The sequence below is a fragment of the Hemitrygon akajei genome, chromosome 16 (assembly GCF_048418815.1).
Source record: "Hemitrygon akajei chromosome 16, sHemAka1.3, whole genome shotgun sequence".
In the NCBI taxonomy this organism is placed as follows: Eukaryota; Metazoa; Chordata; class Chondrichthyes; order Myliobatiformes; family Dasyatidae; genus Hemitrygon; species Hemitrygon akajei.
In genome coordinates, this window is record NC_133139.1 from 65,555,888 (window position 1) to 65,572,927 (window position 17,040).

At 44.2% G+C, this 17,040-nt stretch overlaps 1 protein-coding gene across 1 annotated transcript in view; it reads left to right on the top strand.

Moving 5' to 3' along the window:
- Nucleotides 1-17,040, top strand: part of LOC140740134 (uncharacterized) — a 187,924-nt gene that overhangs the window by 94,474 nt on the left and 76,410 nt on the right. The window lies entirely within an intron of this gene.

Below are 17,040 nucleotides of genomic sequence, written 5' to 3' on the forward strand. Positions count from 1 at the left end.
ATTCTAGAAGTGTGTGTGAATGAAAATGAGTCTGTATAGGAATATGTATGAGATTTGGTGTGATTATTAAAAAAATTTCAGGAGTTTTGCTAAATTTCCAAGTTTTACCCAGATATCCTGTTACTCTGATAGTTATTCCTTACGAGATATATGACTTTGGTGCCAACATTGTTGAGATCTTACCTGAAGTCACAGTGCGATACGAGATTTGAACTTGACCTTCACCTAACATGTTGCATCTGTGCAGTTTAGACAGAAAGATCAGGTACACAATGTACACCAGACTCTAACGGATACAAAACCCATGTAGTAGATTGATACAGAACCTGGATATGTGCACAGTTCATGTTCACATGCAGACACTCACTACACCGACTGTAGAGCAGAAACATACACACAAATGCACACATGCACAAAAAAGGCAAACGTTCACATGCACACAGAGCCCTGAAACACACGTGCAGCAGAGACACACACATGCACTCACACAGAAAGGCATATGCACACGTGAAGGCACACGTTCACACACACACACCACTTCAAGTGTCATAAGGGGGGCATTGGGAGCAGACCCAACTGCAAGACACAGACACTGAAGTATCTGGAACAGCACTAGGTGTGAGATGGAAGCAAGGAAAATGGGGAAGAAAGGACACTGGACATGACACCAGTCCTTGACAAGCGGTCCGGGCCTGGGCTAGGACTTGACCAGGACAGCGGAACCAGGACATGGAACTGGGAACTAGAAGCCTGGGCTTGGTCTCCAAGTCAGAGACTGGACAAAGACCCAGAACCTGTGTCTTGACTCAGGCTCAGACTCCAGAGGACAAGACAAGGCTACAGGATGAGGAGAGGCACAGGGTGGATCGAGGGACTCCTGGAAGGGACAAGGGAATCCCAGCACCAGGCTGGGCAAGGTACTCCTGTGCTGAGCGAGGCACATGGACATGATGAGAACCCAGAGCCTTGGTCGAGGGAGAGCAGTACAAGAGAGGAATAGTGAGGTACGGTTCATGGATTCATAGACCTTTCAGAAATCGGATGGTGGAGAAGAAACATTTCCTCAAATGTAGGAGTGGGTCTTCATTTTGAAGACGTGGTGCTTTAAGAAGGGAGAGACCATTATTCAGGACCCTCACCATCTGGGACATGCCCTTGTCTCATTTCTACCATCAGGAAGGAGGTACAGGAGCCTGAAGCCCTACACCCATCATTTCAGGAATAGCTTCTTCTCCTCCGCCATCAGATTTATGAATGGTCCATGAATTCTACCTCACTATTCATCTGCTCTGTTTATTTTTTATAACATAGTAATTTTTATGTTTTACACTATACTGCTGCCACAAAACAATTCATTTCATGATATACTATCTGTCAGTGTAGTAAACCTGTGCTGCATTGAGCGACTGGAGCGAACCCAAGTGCAGGACACAGGCACGGAGATTGAGTTAGGATTCTTACGTGGACTTGAACGTTGAACAGCAGACAGGAGGGATCTTGACACAGAGCCTCGACACGGAACTTCATAGGTAAACCTAGAAAATGGAGCAAAACTTAGAACAAATGGTTCTAAGTGGTCGGGAACCGAAGCCCTCCCAATCGACCAGTTATTGGAGGCCACTGCCTTGGTGGCGCACATCCAATAATCACCATACGGTGTATACTGGGCGCTCGTCAATGACCCAGGTGGATGGAGAGGGTTTGGCAGGAGGGCATAAAGGGCTGACAGATACCGGCTTCAATTGGGAAACGTGGAATGTAGGATGGATCTACATAGATTTGGGATGTCTGAGTCGGACCACCGAGGGGTTGATAATACTCTCAATCTCGAATGGTCCCAGGAAACAGCAGGCGAGCTTCCTGGGCTCGTTCTTGAGGGGATTGTCTTTAGAAGAGAGCCAAACCTTCTGCCCAGGCCGATAATCCGGTGCAGGAATCTGATGGTGATCGGCAATCCTCTGGTTTCGGTCGGCTAAACGGAGCAGAGCTGCGCATGTGTCTTTCCAGATCTTGCAGCTCCGGCGGATATGGGCCTGAACAGAAGGCACAGCAATGTCATCTTCATGAGTGGAGAACAGAGGGGGTTGGTAACCGAGGGAGCATTCAGAGTGAGACTTTCTGGTGGCGGTGCTGACCAAGGGGTTCTGGGCGTACTCTACCCAAGCGAGATGGGTGCTCCGGGCAGACGGGTTGTTGGCAGTTACGCAGCGCAGGGCTGCTTCCAAATCCTGTTTAGCTCGCACTGTTTGCCCGTTCGTCTGCGGATGGAAGCCGGACGGCAGATTTATTGAGGCTCAAAGGGCTTGACAAAACAATCTCCAAACTTGAGAGGCGAATTGGGGGCCCAGGTCCGGTATAATGCCCGAGGGAATAGACATGAGTTGAGAGTTAAGGAGCAAAAGTTTAGGGGTGACACGAGGGGGAACTTCTTTACTCAGAGAGTGGTAGTTGTGTGGAACGAGCTTCCAGTAGAAGTGGTAGAGGCAGGTTTGATATTGTCATTTAAAAAAAAAATTGGATAGGTATATGGACAGGAAAGGAATGGAAGGTTATGGGCTGCGTGCAGGTTGGTGGGACTAGGTGAGGGTAAGCGTTCGGCACAGACGAGAAGGGCCGAGATGGCCTGTTTCCATGCTGTAATTGTATGGAATCCCATGAAGGTGGAAGACGTGATGGACAATAGACAGTAGGTGCAGGAGTAGGCCATTCAGCCCTTCTAGCCAGCACCGCCATTCACTGTGATCATGGCTGGTCATACACAATCAGTACCCCGTTCCTACCCTCTCCCTATATCCCTTGACCCCGCTATCTATAAGAGCTCTATCTAACTCTCTCTTGAAAGCATCCAGAGACTTGGCCTCCACTGCCTTCTGGGGCAGAGCATTCCACGTATCCACCACTCTCTGGGTGAAAAAGTTTTTCTGCATCTCTGTTCTAAATGGCCTACCCCTTATTCTTAAACTGTGGCCTCTAGTTCTGGACTCATCCATCAGCGGGAACATGCTTCCAGCCTCCAGCGTGTCCAATCCCTTAATAATCTTATATGTTTCAATCAGATCCCCTCTCATCCTTCTAAATCCCAGTGTATACAAGCCCAATTGCTCCAATCTTTCAACATATGTCAGTCCCGCCATTCCGGGAATTAACCTTGTGAACCTACATTGCACTCCCTAAATAGCAAGAATGTCCTTCCTCAAATTTGGGGACCAAAACTGCACACAATACTCCAGGTGGGGTCTCACCAGGGCCCTGTACAGCTGCAGAAGGACCTCTTTACTCCTATACTCAATTCCTCTTGTTATAAAGGCCAGCATGCCATTAGCTTTCTTCACTGCCTGCTGTACCTGCATGCTTACTTTCATTGACTGATGTACAAGAACACCTAGGTCTCGTTGTACTTCCCCTTTTCCTAACTTTATTCCATTCAGATAGTAATCTGCCTTCCTGTTCTTGCCACTAAAGTGGATAACCTCATATTTATCCACATTAAACTGCATCTGCCATTCATTTGCCCACTCACCCAACTTGTCCAAGTCACCCTGCACTCTCATAACATCCTCCTGACATTTCACTCTGCCACCCAGCTTTGTGTCATCGGCAAATTTGCTAATGTTACTTTTAATCCCTTCATCTAAATCATTAATGTATATTGTAAACAGCTGTGGTCCCAGCACCGAACCTTGCAGTACCCCACTGGTCACAGCCTGCCATTCTGAAAGGGACCCGGTAATCGCTACTCTTTGTTTCCTATCAGCCAGCCAATTTTCAATCCATGTCAGTACTCTGCCCCCAATACCATGTGCCCTAATTTTGCCCACTAATCTCCTATGTGGGACTTTATCAAAAGATTTCTGAAAGTCCAGGTATACTCCATCCACTGGCTCTCCCTTGTCCATTTTCATAGTTACATCGTCTAAAAACTCCAGAAGATTAGTCAAGCATGATTTTCCCTTCGTAAATCCATGCTGACTCGGACTGATCCTTCTACTACTGTCCAAATGTGTTGTAATTTCCTCTTTTATAATTGACTCCAGCATCTTTCCCACTACTGATGTCAGGCTAACCTGTCTATAATTCCCTGTTTTTTCTCTCCCTCCTTTCTTGAAAAGTGGGACAACATTAGCCACCCTCCAATCTGCAGGAACTGATCCTGAATCTATAGAACATTGGAAAATAATTACCAATGTGTCCACGATTTCTAGAGCTACCTCCTTAGGTACTCTGGGATGCAGACCATCAGGTCCCGGGGACTGATCAGCATTCAGACCCAACAGTCTATCCAACACCGTTTCTTGCCTAATACAAATTTCCTTCAGTTCATCCATTACCCTAGTTCCTTTGGCCACTATTACATCTGGGAGATTGTTTGTGTCTTCACTAGTGAAGACAGATCCAAAGTACCTGTTCAACTCATCTGCCATTTCCTTGTCTCCCCCCCCCCCCATAATAAATTCACCCGTTTCTGTCTTCAATGGCCCAATTTTGGTCTTAACTATTTTTTTGCTCTTCACATACCTAAAGAAGCTTTTACTACCCTCCTTTATATTCTTGGCTAGTTTACCTTCGTACCTCATTTTTTCTCCGCATATTGCCTTTTTTGTTATCTTCTGTTGCTCTTTAAAAGCTTCCCAGTCCTCTGGCTTCCTGTTCATCTTTGCTGTTATACTTCTTCTCTTTTATTTTTATACTGTCCTTTACTACTCGCGTCAGCCACGGCCGACCCTTACTCCCCTTAGGATCTTTCTTCCTCTTTGGAATGAACCGATCCTGCACCTTCTGCATTATTCCCAGAAATACCTGTCATTGTTGTTCCACTGTCTTCCCTGCTGGAGTATAGTCCCATTGAACTTTGGCCAGCTCCTCCCTCATTGCTCCATAGTTCCCTTTGTTCAACTGTAATACTGACACATCTGATTTTCCCTTTTCCTTTGCAAATTTTAGGTTAAAACATCATATTATGGTCACTACCTCCTAATGGCTCCTTTACCTTGAGGTCCATGATCAAATCCGGTTCATTGCACAACACTAAATCTAGAACTGCCTTTTCCCTGGTAGGCTCTAGTACAAGCTGTTCTAACAATCCATCTCAGAGGCACTCCACAAACTCCCTTTCTTGGGGTCCAGTACCATTCTGGTTCTCCCAGTCTACCTGCATGTTGAAATCCCCCATGACAACTGTATCATTACCTTTGCGACATGCCAATTTTAACTCTTCATTCAACTTACACCCTACATCCAGACTACTGTTTGGGGGCCTGTAGATAACTCCCATTAGGGTCTTTCTACCCTTAGAATTTCTCAGTTCTATCCATACTGACTCTACAACCCCTGATTATATGTCCCCCCTCGCAAGAGAGTGAATATCATTCCTCACCAACAGAGCCACTGCACCCCCTCTTTCCATCAGTCTGTACTTTTGATAAGATGTATATCCTTGAATATTCATTTCCCAGGCCCTGTCGGCTTGAAACCATGTCTCTGTTATTCCCAAAACATCGTACTTGCCAATTTCCAACTGAGCCTCAAGCTCATCTATTTTATTCCTAATACTTCATGCATTCATATATAATACTTTTAATTCGTTACTCCCCTCACCTTTCATATCAATTCCTATTTCACTTGGCCATACTGTATGATTTCTTCTTGAGCTTTCTGCTCCATTGATTCTATTGTCTTTTTAAAATTTTCTTATTTTCACTTTCCCTTTAACTCCATCTTTATATTTCCAGTTCATCCCCTCCCCCCACTACCTAGTTCAAACACATCTGTGTTGCAGTGGCAAACCTGCCTGCCAGAATGCTGGTCCCCCGCCTATTAAGGTGCAACCCGTCCCTTTTGTACAATTTATCCTTACCCCAAAACATACCCCAGTGGTCCAAGAATGTAAATACTTGCTTTCTGTACCAGTTCCTCAGCCACACATTCAGATCCATTATCTCCCTGTTCTTGCCCTCTCCAGCATGAGGAACTGGAAGCAAACCAGAGATAACCACCCTGGAAGTTCTGCTTTTCAGCCTTCTTCCGAGTTCTCTGAAGTCCCGCTGCAGAATGTCCTTCCTCGTCTTTCCGATGTCATTTGTGCCGACATGCACTACCACTTCCGGCTGTTCACCTTTACCCTTGAGTAGTCCCTGCAATCGGTCCGTGATGTCCTGGATCCTAGCACCAGGGAGGCAACACACCATCCTTAAATCTCACCTGTTGCCACAGAAACCCCTTTCTGTATCTCTTACTATGGAGTCCCCTACTACCACGGCTCTTCCTGATGTCTGACTCCTCGGCTCTGCTTCTGCACCAATTTTCGACTCGCAGACCAGTCCGCCTCTCAGACGGGCAGTATCTTCTGTTCTGACAGCTTCCAAGAGGGTGAACCTGTTTAAGAGAGGTACATCCCCTGGGGTCTCCTGTACTTCAAGCATCCTTTCCTTCTTCATCGTCACTCCCTTTCTCTCTTCTGGTATCCTCGGTGTAACAACCTCACTGTAGGTTCTATCCAGAAAACTCTCATTTTCGCAGATGAACCTGAGCTCATCTAGTTCTTTCTTCAGTACTGCAGCATGCTCCTTCAGAAGCTGAATCTGGACACACTTTCCACAGCTGTAGCAGCCAGGGGCACCATCAATGTCCCTGACCTCCCACATCATGGACGAGTTTGGGAAGGGCTGTGGAGTGCACAGCTTTGGAGAAGCGGTCCACCATGGTGAGTACACTAGTGTTCCCATGTGAAGGGGGTAGACTAATAATGAAATCCTGCGCAATGTGAGACCAAAGGTGGCTAGGAACAGGTAGGGGACATAGCAATCCAACAGGTGGTCGGAGGGAGGCTATTCCACGGGCACAAACTGAACAGGCAGAGACAAAGTAACGGGTATCAGCATACATGGAGGGCCACGAGAAGTGCCCCTTCAGAAGGGACAGAGTCTGATCGATCACGGGATGGCAGGCGAAATGAGACGTGTGGCCCCACTGGAGAAACTGAGATCGAACGGAGTCGGGCACAAAGAGGCGATTAGAGGGTCCGTTTCCTGGGTCCGGCTGAGTCCGTTGAGCCTCTTTGACTGTGGACTCGATCTCCCAGATGAGGGCAGCCACTACACAGGATGCTGGAAGGATGGTCTCGGGGTTGGGAAGGGCCTCCTCCGAGACGTATTGACGGGAGAGAGCATCGGGCATCCCGTTCTTGGACCCCGGAGGAACCGACCCAAAAAAAAATGCCCTACGGGCCTGGCGGGGATTCAGGCGTTTGGCGGTTTGGAAACATGCAAGGTTCCTGAGATCGGTTCAGACGATAAGCATACGTTCCGCTGCCTGCAGCCAGTGCCTCCACTCCTCCAAAGCAAGTCTAACCGCCAGTAACTCCCGGTTCCCTACGTCGTAATTTCGTTCGGCAGGGGACAGCCGGCGAGATAAGAAGGCACACGGATGAAGTTTCTGGTCAGCGCCTGAACGTTGGAGAGGGCCGCTCCCACCCCAGAGTTAGAGGCGTCGACCTCCCCAATAAATTGACAAGAGGGATCTGGTTGGACCAGGAAGGGAGCGGAGGTGAAACTCCTCTTCAGCTCCGAGGAGGCATCGGGGTCCCAGTGAAAAGGGTCTTAGGAGAGGTGAGTCGAGTAAGGGGCGCTGCCACCCGGTTGTAATCCCTGATGAAACGACAGTAAAAGCTTGTGGACCCCAGAAATCGCTGGAGTTGCTTGGGTGTCGTCGGCGTTGGCCACTCCGCTACCGCCCGGATCTTTTCGGGATCTGCTTTCACTTGCCCGCTCTCGTTGATATATCCTAATAAATTGACTGAAGGAACGTAAAATTCGCACTTCTCGACTTTTACGAATAGTTTGTTCTCTCAAAGCCTCTGCCTAACCTGACAGACATGGTGGGTGTGTTCCTGAAGATTACTGGAGAAGATTAAAATGTCATCCAAATAAACAAACATGAAGCGGTTAATGAAATCTCTAAGGACATCGTTTATCAGGCCTGGAAACGGCGGAGGCATCGGTGAGGCCGAATAGCGTGACCAGGTATTCGGAGTGACCAAGAGGGGTGTTGAACGCGGTCTTTCACTCATCCCCCTCCCTTATCCCGACCAGATGATAGGCACTTCATAGGTCCAACTTAGAAAAGGTGGGGGCTCCGTGAAGTGATTCGAAAGCAGAGTTGAGAAGGGGCTGTGGATATTTGTTCTTTACAGTTATGCTATTTAGGCCTCGGTAGTCTATGCAGGGGTGCAGTGAACCGTCTTTCTTCCCCATGAAGAAGAAACCTGCTCCAACAGGGGAGGATCAGGGCCGGATAATGCCCGCCGCGAGAGATTCATTTATGTACGCCTCCATTGCCTCCCTTTATGGCCAGGACGGGTTATACAGCCGACTGGTGGGTGGAGGGGCCCCGGGGAGAAGGTCGATTGCGCAATCATAAGGAGGTGTGGCGGCAGGGAAAGGGCCCGTTGTTTGCTGAACACTTCTCCCAGTTCGTGATACTCTGCCGGAATCTTGGATAGGTCAGGGCTGTCAGCAGCAGACGAGGTCGTGGTGACTTTCACAGGGGAAAGGGCCGATTGAAGACAAGTGGAGTGACAGAACGGACTCCAGCTGGCTATCTTTCCAGCTGGCTATCTTCCCAGCAGACCAGTCCATATGCGGATTATGGCGAACCAACCAGGGATACCCAAGAACTGTAGGAGCTCAAGGGGAGGAAATTAAGTTAAATTGTACCTGCTCCCGATGGTTCCCGGAGAAAAATAGAGACAGGGGTGGTGTGCAGTGTATGACCCGACCCAGAAGTCTGCCGTCCAGCGCCCGGGTCTCCCGAAGGGCACTCAACGGCTCCCGAGGAATTCCGGCTCTGGAGGTTATGTCTTCATCCAGAACATTGCACTCAGTACCGGAGTCCACTAGAGCTGACAGATGCAGGGATTGTTTGTTGTAACATAAAGTTGCCGGGATCTGCATCCGGGTTCTGGGAACGGAGGGGAATGTTGTCTGGCTCACCAGAGTTCCTCTTTCTACTGGTGAGCCTTCCTTCTTTGGCCGAAGGGGACAGGTAGCTCGGAAGTGGCCGGACTGGCTGCAATATAGACACTCAGCCGCTCTCAAATCTCCGGAGTCACTCAGCGGGAGAGAGGCGGGTCCGTCCAAGCTGCATGAGTTCCTCTCCCGGGACGATGGAAATAGCCTGACTGGGAACTACTCTTGGAGCAGGAGGAGGAGAGGAACTTGTTCTTGCGGGTTGCGGAAACGAGTGCCGCGGAGTGACCAACGGTAGTGGACGACCAGATCTCATAGGCGGCCTTAAGTATCTGGGGGACCGTTTCAAGAGTTAATGTGGGGCCCTACCCCCGCTTCCCAAAAAAAGATCAGCGAATATTCAAGTTGGTTTGCATCAATAATGGTATAATTTCGGACTTAAACGTTGACGCATTATATGCACTTTCAGAATAATGAACAGACAGCTCAACATAATCCAAACAATTCTCTTAATTAAAAACTGAAACAATGACATCTTTCGCTTTGGAGTGAGAAGCCTTGCCCTTTTCAGCAACTAGTCTGCATTGAATGGCACTATGTGTTAGGTATCAGCTGACATATGAACAGCTTAAACAATTTCCCTCTAATTAAATTAATAACAGAAGCAATGTAATATTTAATGAAAATTCACACTTTATTTATTCAATGAACAGTGTCTGAAAGTTAACGACTGGAAGTTTACAACAAACCGCGTCTCGCTCTCTTTCAGCACCACGGACAGCTCACGTGAGGCCTGGAGAGCGAACAGGAGGAGAGTGAGAGACAAGCGGGAGAGAGAAATCACGATTTGTGGAAACGCCGCCTAATCGCCTATACACATTTTGAGTGAAATACGTGGTTTATTTTATTATTTTAATTATAAACTTTATTTCTGCTAAAAATGTGTTAAAAGACTTACCACTAGAACTTCACCACCCGCCTGCGCTTGAGTGCTGAGAATGCTTTAATGAGCTCATCTGTGTCCAGCGATCGTGTTATTTCATGCTCAATTGATATCTGAGCAAGAGCTGACAGACGCTCCTGGAGCATGGTTGTCCTCAGATGCGTTGTGATGAGCTTTAGCCTCGAAAAACTTCTCTCTTCACTCGCTACAGGCACTGTCAGCATGAGTCTTAGAGCAATGGAGAGGTTAGGATACAGTTCAACCAGATTGTTGCTGTAAATGTAGCTCAGAATCTGCAGGCCAGTGGTTTCTTTTGCAGGCACGGCACTGACAGCAGCCGACACCTCGCGCAAAAGGTCCTCAGCATCCACATCACCAAGTGTCCTCTCCATGTTTACGCAGCTGTCTTTCAGTGTGCGACTTTGGGTGACTTTTTCATTTCCTCTCTTCCATAAATGAAGCCAGACAGACTGTAAAATGACTGAATCAGCTTGAAGCGCTCAGTAATGCCTGTAATGGCAGAGTCCGCTAATGGAAGGAAAACTTCTCTCTTGTGCCGTTCCTCGGGTGCCACTGGCAGGGAAGGATCTGCACTTTGGGACTCGGACTGGAACTGGCGTTTTGGTTTTCTGATTCGTGCGGTAGGAAAGACCGTTGGCATGCCTACCTCTTCAGCTATGTCTCTGGCATCTGTTTGGGCGGATGAAAGGCCGTTCTTGAGAAATTTCAGAACATATTCCACCTCGCGCTGTAGCACATCGATTCCCACTTGTGGGCTCTGGATTCACCTCATGTAAAACGATTCACCACACGATTCACCTCATGTAAAACGTTGTACCAGATGATAACAGTCAGCAGGAATTTCCATGACATGATCTCCTGTTCTAGGCCTCTGGCTGCAGATGTGGTTTCAGTGTCACCTTTCTGTGTGGCATGTTCAATCAGTGACAGGAGAGCATTGCCAACATCGGGAAGCTGGTAGCGCAGGACTTTCACAGTTTCCACGCGGAACTCCCATCGCGTGTTGGATATGGCCTTGAGGGCCATCTGTGGCACGTCCTCCTTGAAAAGCTCCCATATCGTCCGGTGACGTCATCGTCGAGAATGGCGGCTTAAGTCACCAGCTCCTCCGGAAAAACGCGTATTAAGCCCCGTTAACCCATCAAATATAATACATTTCGAAAATTATTTGAACTGAAAAGAGGGGCAAGAATGGGGAGAAGAAATGGAAATAAAAAAGCGACACTGCGGAGCCTGCATCCGAGAGGAGTGCAGCGAGCGGCTCTCTTTTACCCGACCGCGTGCTAGCGAGGCGGCTGCTGGGCCTCGTTCAGTCGAAGCGACGAATATCTTCGAAATCCTGAAAGAGATAATAGAGGTCCATAAAGATATAAAGCAGCAGCTCCGTGATATTAAGGCAGAGCTCGCCAGCGTCAATCAAAAAATAGCGGTGGCAGAGACTCGAATTGAGAAGGTGGAAGATCTCGTTCAAAACGTGGAACGGATACTGAGCAAGACAATAAAAATAATGCATCACCGAGAAGGTAAACTGCTTGACCTGGAGGGAAGATCACGGTGGAAAAATATCAGAATCTACAACGTTCCCGAAGGGGCGGAGGGCCCGTCTATGATGGAGTTTGTCAGAAAGTTACTGCGGGACGCGCTGGATCTTCCCTCGGCTATGAAGCTGGAAGTCGAAAGACCCCACCGCGCGTTAGTCCGGAAACCTACCCAGGATAGAAAGCCACGCTCAATAATAATAAAATTCCTTCGGTACAGCACCAAGGCGGAGATTCTAGGAAGGGCCTGGGGTAAGAAGAGAGTGTTTTTAGACGATAAATTAATATATTTCGACCAAGATTACCCCCCCCCCCAGGGTCCTCCAGAAACGCAAAGAATACTCGGAAGTAAAGCGAGTACTAAAGCAAAATAAGATTAGATTTCAAACGCCGTACCCTGCTAAACTTCGAGTGTTTTATGACAATGGGACGCGGTTGTACCAGACAGTGGAAGAGGCGACTACAGACATGAAGGCCAGAGGGTTGCCCGTCAGCATGACCAAAATGAGGGAAAGCCTGGCTGAGGAATTATCCCGCTCCGCTTGGGAAATAGTGTGAGAATCGAGAAGGCAGGAGACAGGGGGAGGCCGAGAGAAATATATCAGAAAGAGACTGGGAGTTTCCCAAAGACAGTCCTCACCCCCTTCAGAAGAGCCATAAGGTTTGGCTAACTTTAAAAATGTTGAGAAGCTAAAGAGAAGCAAAAGTACACAGTGATATACCTATCTCGAGAAATACTTAATATAATGTGGATTTTATATTACTTAGTTGTTATTCTTTATTCACTCACTTACTCCTTTTTCCCCACCAAAATGAGAATATATATATATATATATATATATATATATATATATATATATATATATGTGTGTGTGTGTGTGTGTGTGTGCATATATGTGTATGTGTGTAATGTGTGTGTGTATTTATGTATGTATATATATATTTGTGTGTGTGTATACATATATATGTATATATAGGAGGAGTACACAGGGAAATCTTTTCTGTGTAATGGATTTGTTCACTGACTTTTATGAATACTGCAATGGGGGCCCTCAACTCTCAAGTAGGAGGGGTTATTCCCCCACAGCTAGACATTTCCTCTAGCTCAATGCAGGGTCATCTACTAGAGACCTCGGCCTTGGAATCACACGTTCGTTGCCATTTTTGTTATTATTTGTGTTTCTTGGTTCTTATTTGTTCAGGGAGTAGATCCATTAAGTTTTAGTCTAATTTCAATGATACATTGACAGATAAATACAGATGGCTAAGGACAAGGTAAAATTCATTTCTTTTAATGTTAATGGGCTATTAAATCCAATCAAATGTAATAGAATTTTATCCAAAATGAAAAAAGTCAAAGCCCATTTAGTATATTTACAGGAAACTCATTTAAGTGATAATGAGCATAAAAAACTAAAGAGAATGGGCTTCACTAATCTGTTTTTCTCCTCATATAAATCAGGACATAGGAGAGGAGTTGCCATTCTTATCTCAAGTAGGCTAAACTTTGAAAACGTATTCGAAATGGGAGATAAAGACAGCAGATATATTCTGGCAAGGGGGAATATAGATGGCAATTCAGTTACTCTATTGAATATATATGAACCCCGGGAAGTGATACTGGTTTCTTTCAGAAAATTACTGATATTATGGTAACGGAAACAGAAGGTCTCCTGATATGTGGGGGGGGGGGGGATGACTTAAATTTACAATTACCACAAAACTTAGACTCTACCAGTAGAAAAACCTATGAAACAAAATCTTTACATGAGAAGGTCAATACACTTTTTGAGGATATTAGTTAAATTTATATATGGAGGGACCTTTTCCCTGACAGAAGGGATTACACTCATTATTCTGCTCCCCATTCTGTATATACAAGAATAGGCTATTTCATAACATTTGGAAAAGACAAAGACAAAATAAACACCTGTGGAATTGGAACAATAGATGTAAGTGACCATGCACCTATATATTTATCTATTGATTTTGACCTATAACCAAAGAATACTATTTGGAAACTAAATTCAAGTCTACTCAATGATCTGTACTTTAAGGAATAAATTAAAAAAGAAACTGGTCTCTACTTAGAATTTAATGATAATGGAGAGGTTTCACCTCCCATTTTATGGGATACTCTGAAGGCGGTCTTAAGAGGGAAAATTATAGCGATATCTTCATTTAAGAAAAAAGTAAGGAATAAAACATTAGAGGAATTACAAAATAGGCTGAAGGAACTAGAGAAGAAACAGAAATTGAATTTGGCACAGGATACATTAGGGGAAATTAAAAGAATCAGGAATGAAGTAAATAATTTGGTTACGCAAGAAATCAGGAAAAACTTAATGTTTCTAAAACAGAGACATTATGAAAGTGGATCGAAATCTATAAAAATACTGACGTGGAAACTGAAAAACAAAGATAGCAGAAAATACAATTCATAGAATTAGGGAACCAAGAACAAAAATAATAAAAAATAAGCTAAGTGAAATTCAAGAAGCCTTTGAAGTGTTTTACAAAACTCTATATTCCAAAGTTCCAGGGGGAAGCATGACCCAAATTGACACCTTCTTGAATTCTCTAGAGATACCCACTTTCAGCAAAGAACAAAATAGAATGATGACTGCTGACATAACTGAAGTTGAATTAAAAGCTGCAATTACTAGGCTTAAATTAAGCAAGTCACCAGGATCAGATAGGTATACGGCAGAGTGGTACAAAGAATTTAAAAATGAGTTAATTCCTGTTTTACTCCCCACACTGAACTGGGCTCTAAAAAAGGCTCAAATGCCACCCAGTTGGAAGGAAGCAATAATCTCAGCTATGCTGAAAGAAGGCAAGGATAAAATGGAATGCAGGTCATTTAGACCAATATCCATTCTTAATGTAGATTATAGATTATTTACCTCCATCATGGCCAAACGATTAGAGGAGTTTCTACCCATACTGATACATAACGATCAGACAGGTTTTATACAACAATGCCAGACACAAGACAATATACGAAGAATACTTCACATTATGGATCATATACAAAAAAAATCGAAGCAATAGTGATAATCGTGGATGCGGAAAAAACATTTGATTCAGTTAATTGGAATTTTCTTTACAGAGTTTTACATAGATTTGGTTTCCAAGACACAATTATTAAAACTATACAGACACTATATGACAATCCTACTGCTAGGATTAAAATCTATGGATATTTATCAAATAGTTTTATCCTAGAAAGGGGCACAAGACAGGGTTGTGCATGGTCACCACTACTCTTTGTGTTATATCTGGAACCATTAGCTCAATGCATCAGACAAAATGAAGATATCAGGGAATTACTATTAAAGGGACAGAGCATAAATTGGTCTGTTATGTGGATGACAATTTGATCTATCTAGGGCAACCAACATACTCTTTACCTAAATTGATGCAATCTTTTGAGCAATATGGTCAATTATCAGGATACAAGATCAACATAGATAAAACCCAATTACTTTCATATTACTATAGCCCACCAAGAGAAATTGAAAGTCGATACCCCTGGGCGTGGCACACAGAGTCTTTCAAATATTTGGGCATCATTATGCCAAAAGATTTGACAAAATTATTAGAATGTAATTATCAGCCTTTATATAAAAAAATTAAGGAATATGTGGCAAGATGGAACCTGATTTCTTTTTTCAGTCTCAGTTCAGTGATTGAATCTATTAAAATGAATATACTGCCCAGACTGTTGTATCTCTTTCAGACCCTACCAATAGAGATTAATCAAAATCAATTCAATGAATGGAACAAGATGCTATCAAGGTATATTTGGCAGGGTAAAAGGCCTAGAGTTCATCTCAAAACTTTACAATTAGCAAATGAAAAGGGGGGATGGGGACTACCTTCTCTTAGAGTTTATTATTTTGCAGCACAGTTGAGAGCTGTGATATGTTGGTGTAACCCATCATATGACGCTCAATAGAAAAATATTGAGGAGCGGGTACTTCCCATCCCCATACAAGCAACTTTGGCTGATAACAACCTGCAAAGGTACATAAATACCATTGATAACCCATGGGTGAAATTGACTCTTAAAATATGGAAAACTACTATAAAAGAATATAATCTAGAGGGAGATATTGCAATTCTTAAATGGCGTGCATATGACTCAGATTTTATACCAAATAAATTGGATGCTAGATTTAAGGACTGGACAGCTAAAGTTCTTTGCAACATAATGAAAGAAGGAACACTGTTCAGTTTTGAAATGCTTAAAGAGAAACACTTATTAGAAAAACAAGATTTTTATCGGTATTTACAGATGCGACAGTATGTTAATAAGACGTTTAAAAATGTAACCAAGGCAAACACATGCTTGACAGAGCTTTTTATAAAAGCATATAATTCAGATAATGGTAGTAGAATCATTTCAAGCATGTATAAGGGCTTGTCAATCTTAAAACACATTCGACTTCATACATTAAAACAAAATGGGAGAAGGAAGGAGGGATAATTACATCTGAGGAAGAGTGGACAACAATATGGAGATATCAATGGAACTCCTAGTTCACAGAAATGGAGGGAGTTTGGATGGATAAACTTGATAAGATATTTTATTACACCCTCTCAAATCCCATTGTGATAGTAACCTCCCTGTTTGCTGGAGAAATTGCGGAAATCAAAATGCAAATCATTATCATATTTTTTGGGACTGCCCTGTTATCAAAAACTGTTGGAGGGGGATACACAATGCCCTACAAGACATCTTTAAATGTGAAATACCCTTGGAGAGAAAGATCATATATTTTGGATATATACCTCAAAAATGGTTGAAAAGAGATAAATATTTAATGAATATGTTGTTGGTGGCTGGTAAAAAGACTTTTACTAGGAAATGGTTATCACAGGAGAGTCCAACTTTAAATACATGGATGGAAATTACAATGGACATTTACAAAATGGAGAAGATAACAGCATCTGTTAACCATAAGCTGGAACAATTTGATTCATACTGGGGAAAATGGTTTAACTACATAATGCCTCATAGGCCTGATTTTATTCTCACAAATCAATGAATCTGTTGTAAAATAAAATCACTCCCTACTTGTACATAGTTCTTTCCTTTTGCTTGTTCTTTCTTTCCACTCTTTTCTATAAGTGTATATCTCAGATAAATACTTTGTGGAGATTTGTGATATATATGATTATATGATATATATGTACAATGTCTGAAATACATCTTATGGAAATGTTTGGCTGATGATGAACTTCAATAAAAAAATAAATTACAAATAAAAAGCTCCCATGTCTGTGTGGATGAGCTGAATAGTGTGTTGCAGCACCCCAAAGAAGCTCACAGACCCCACTGTTGATTTTGCAGCATCGACAATGACTAGGTTTAGGGTGCGGCTGGCGCATGGCATGAACAGTGCTTTTTCGTTAATATCTAGCAGCCTCTTCTGCATCCCGCTATTTCCCCCCCGCATATTGCTCCCGTTATCATATGCCTGCCCCCTGCATTTTGCGATATCTAATCCTAACTTTTCCATATGCGTTAAGAGAACGTCGGTTAGGCCTGCACCTGTTGTGTCAAGCA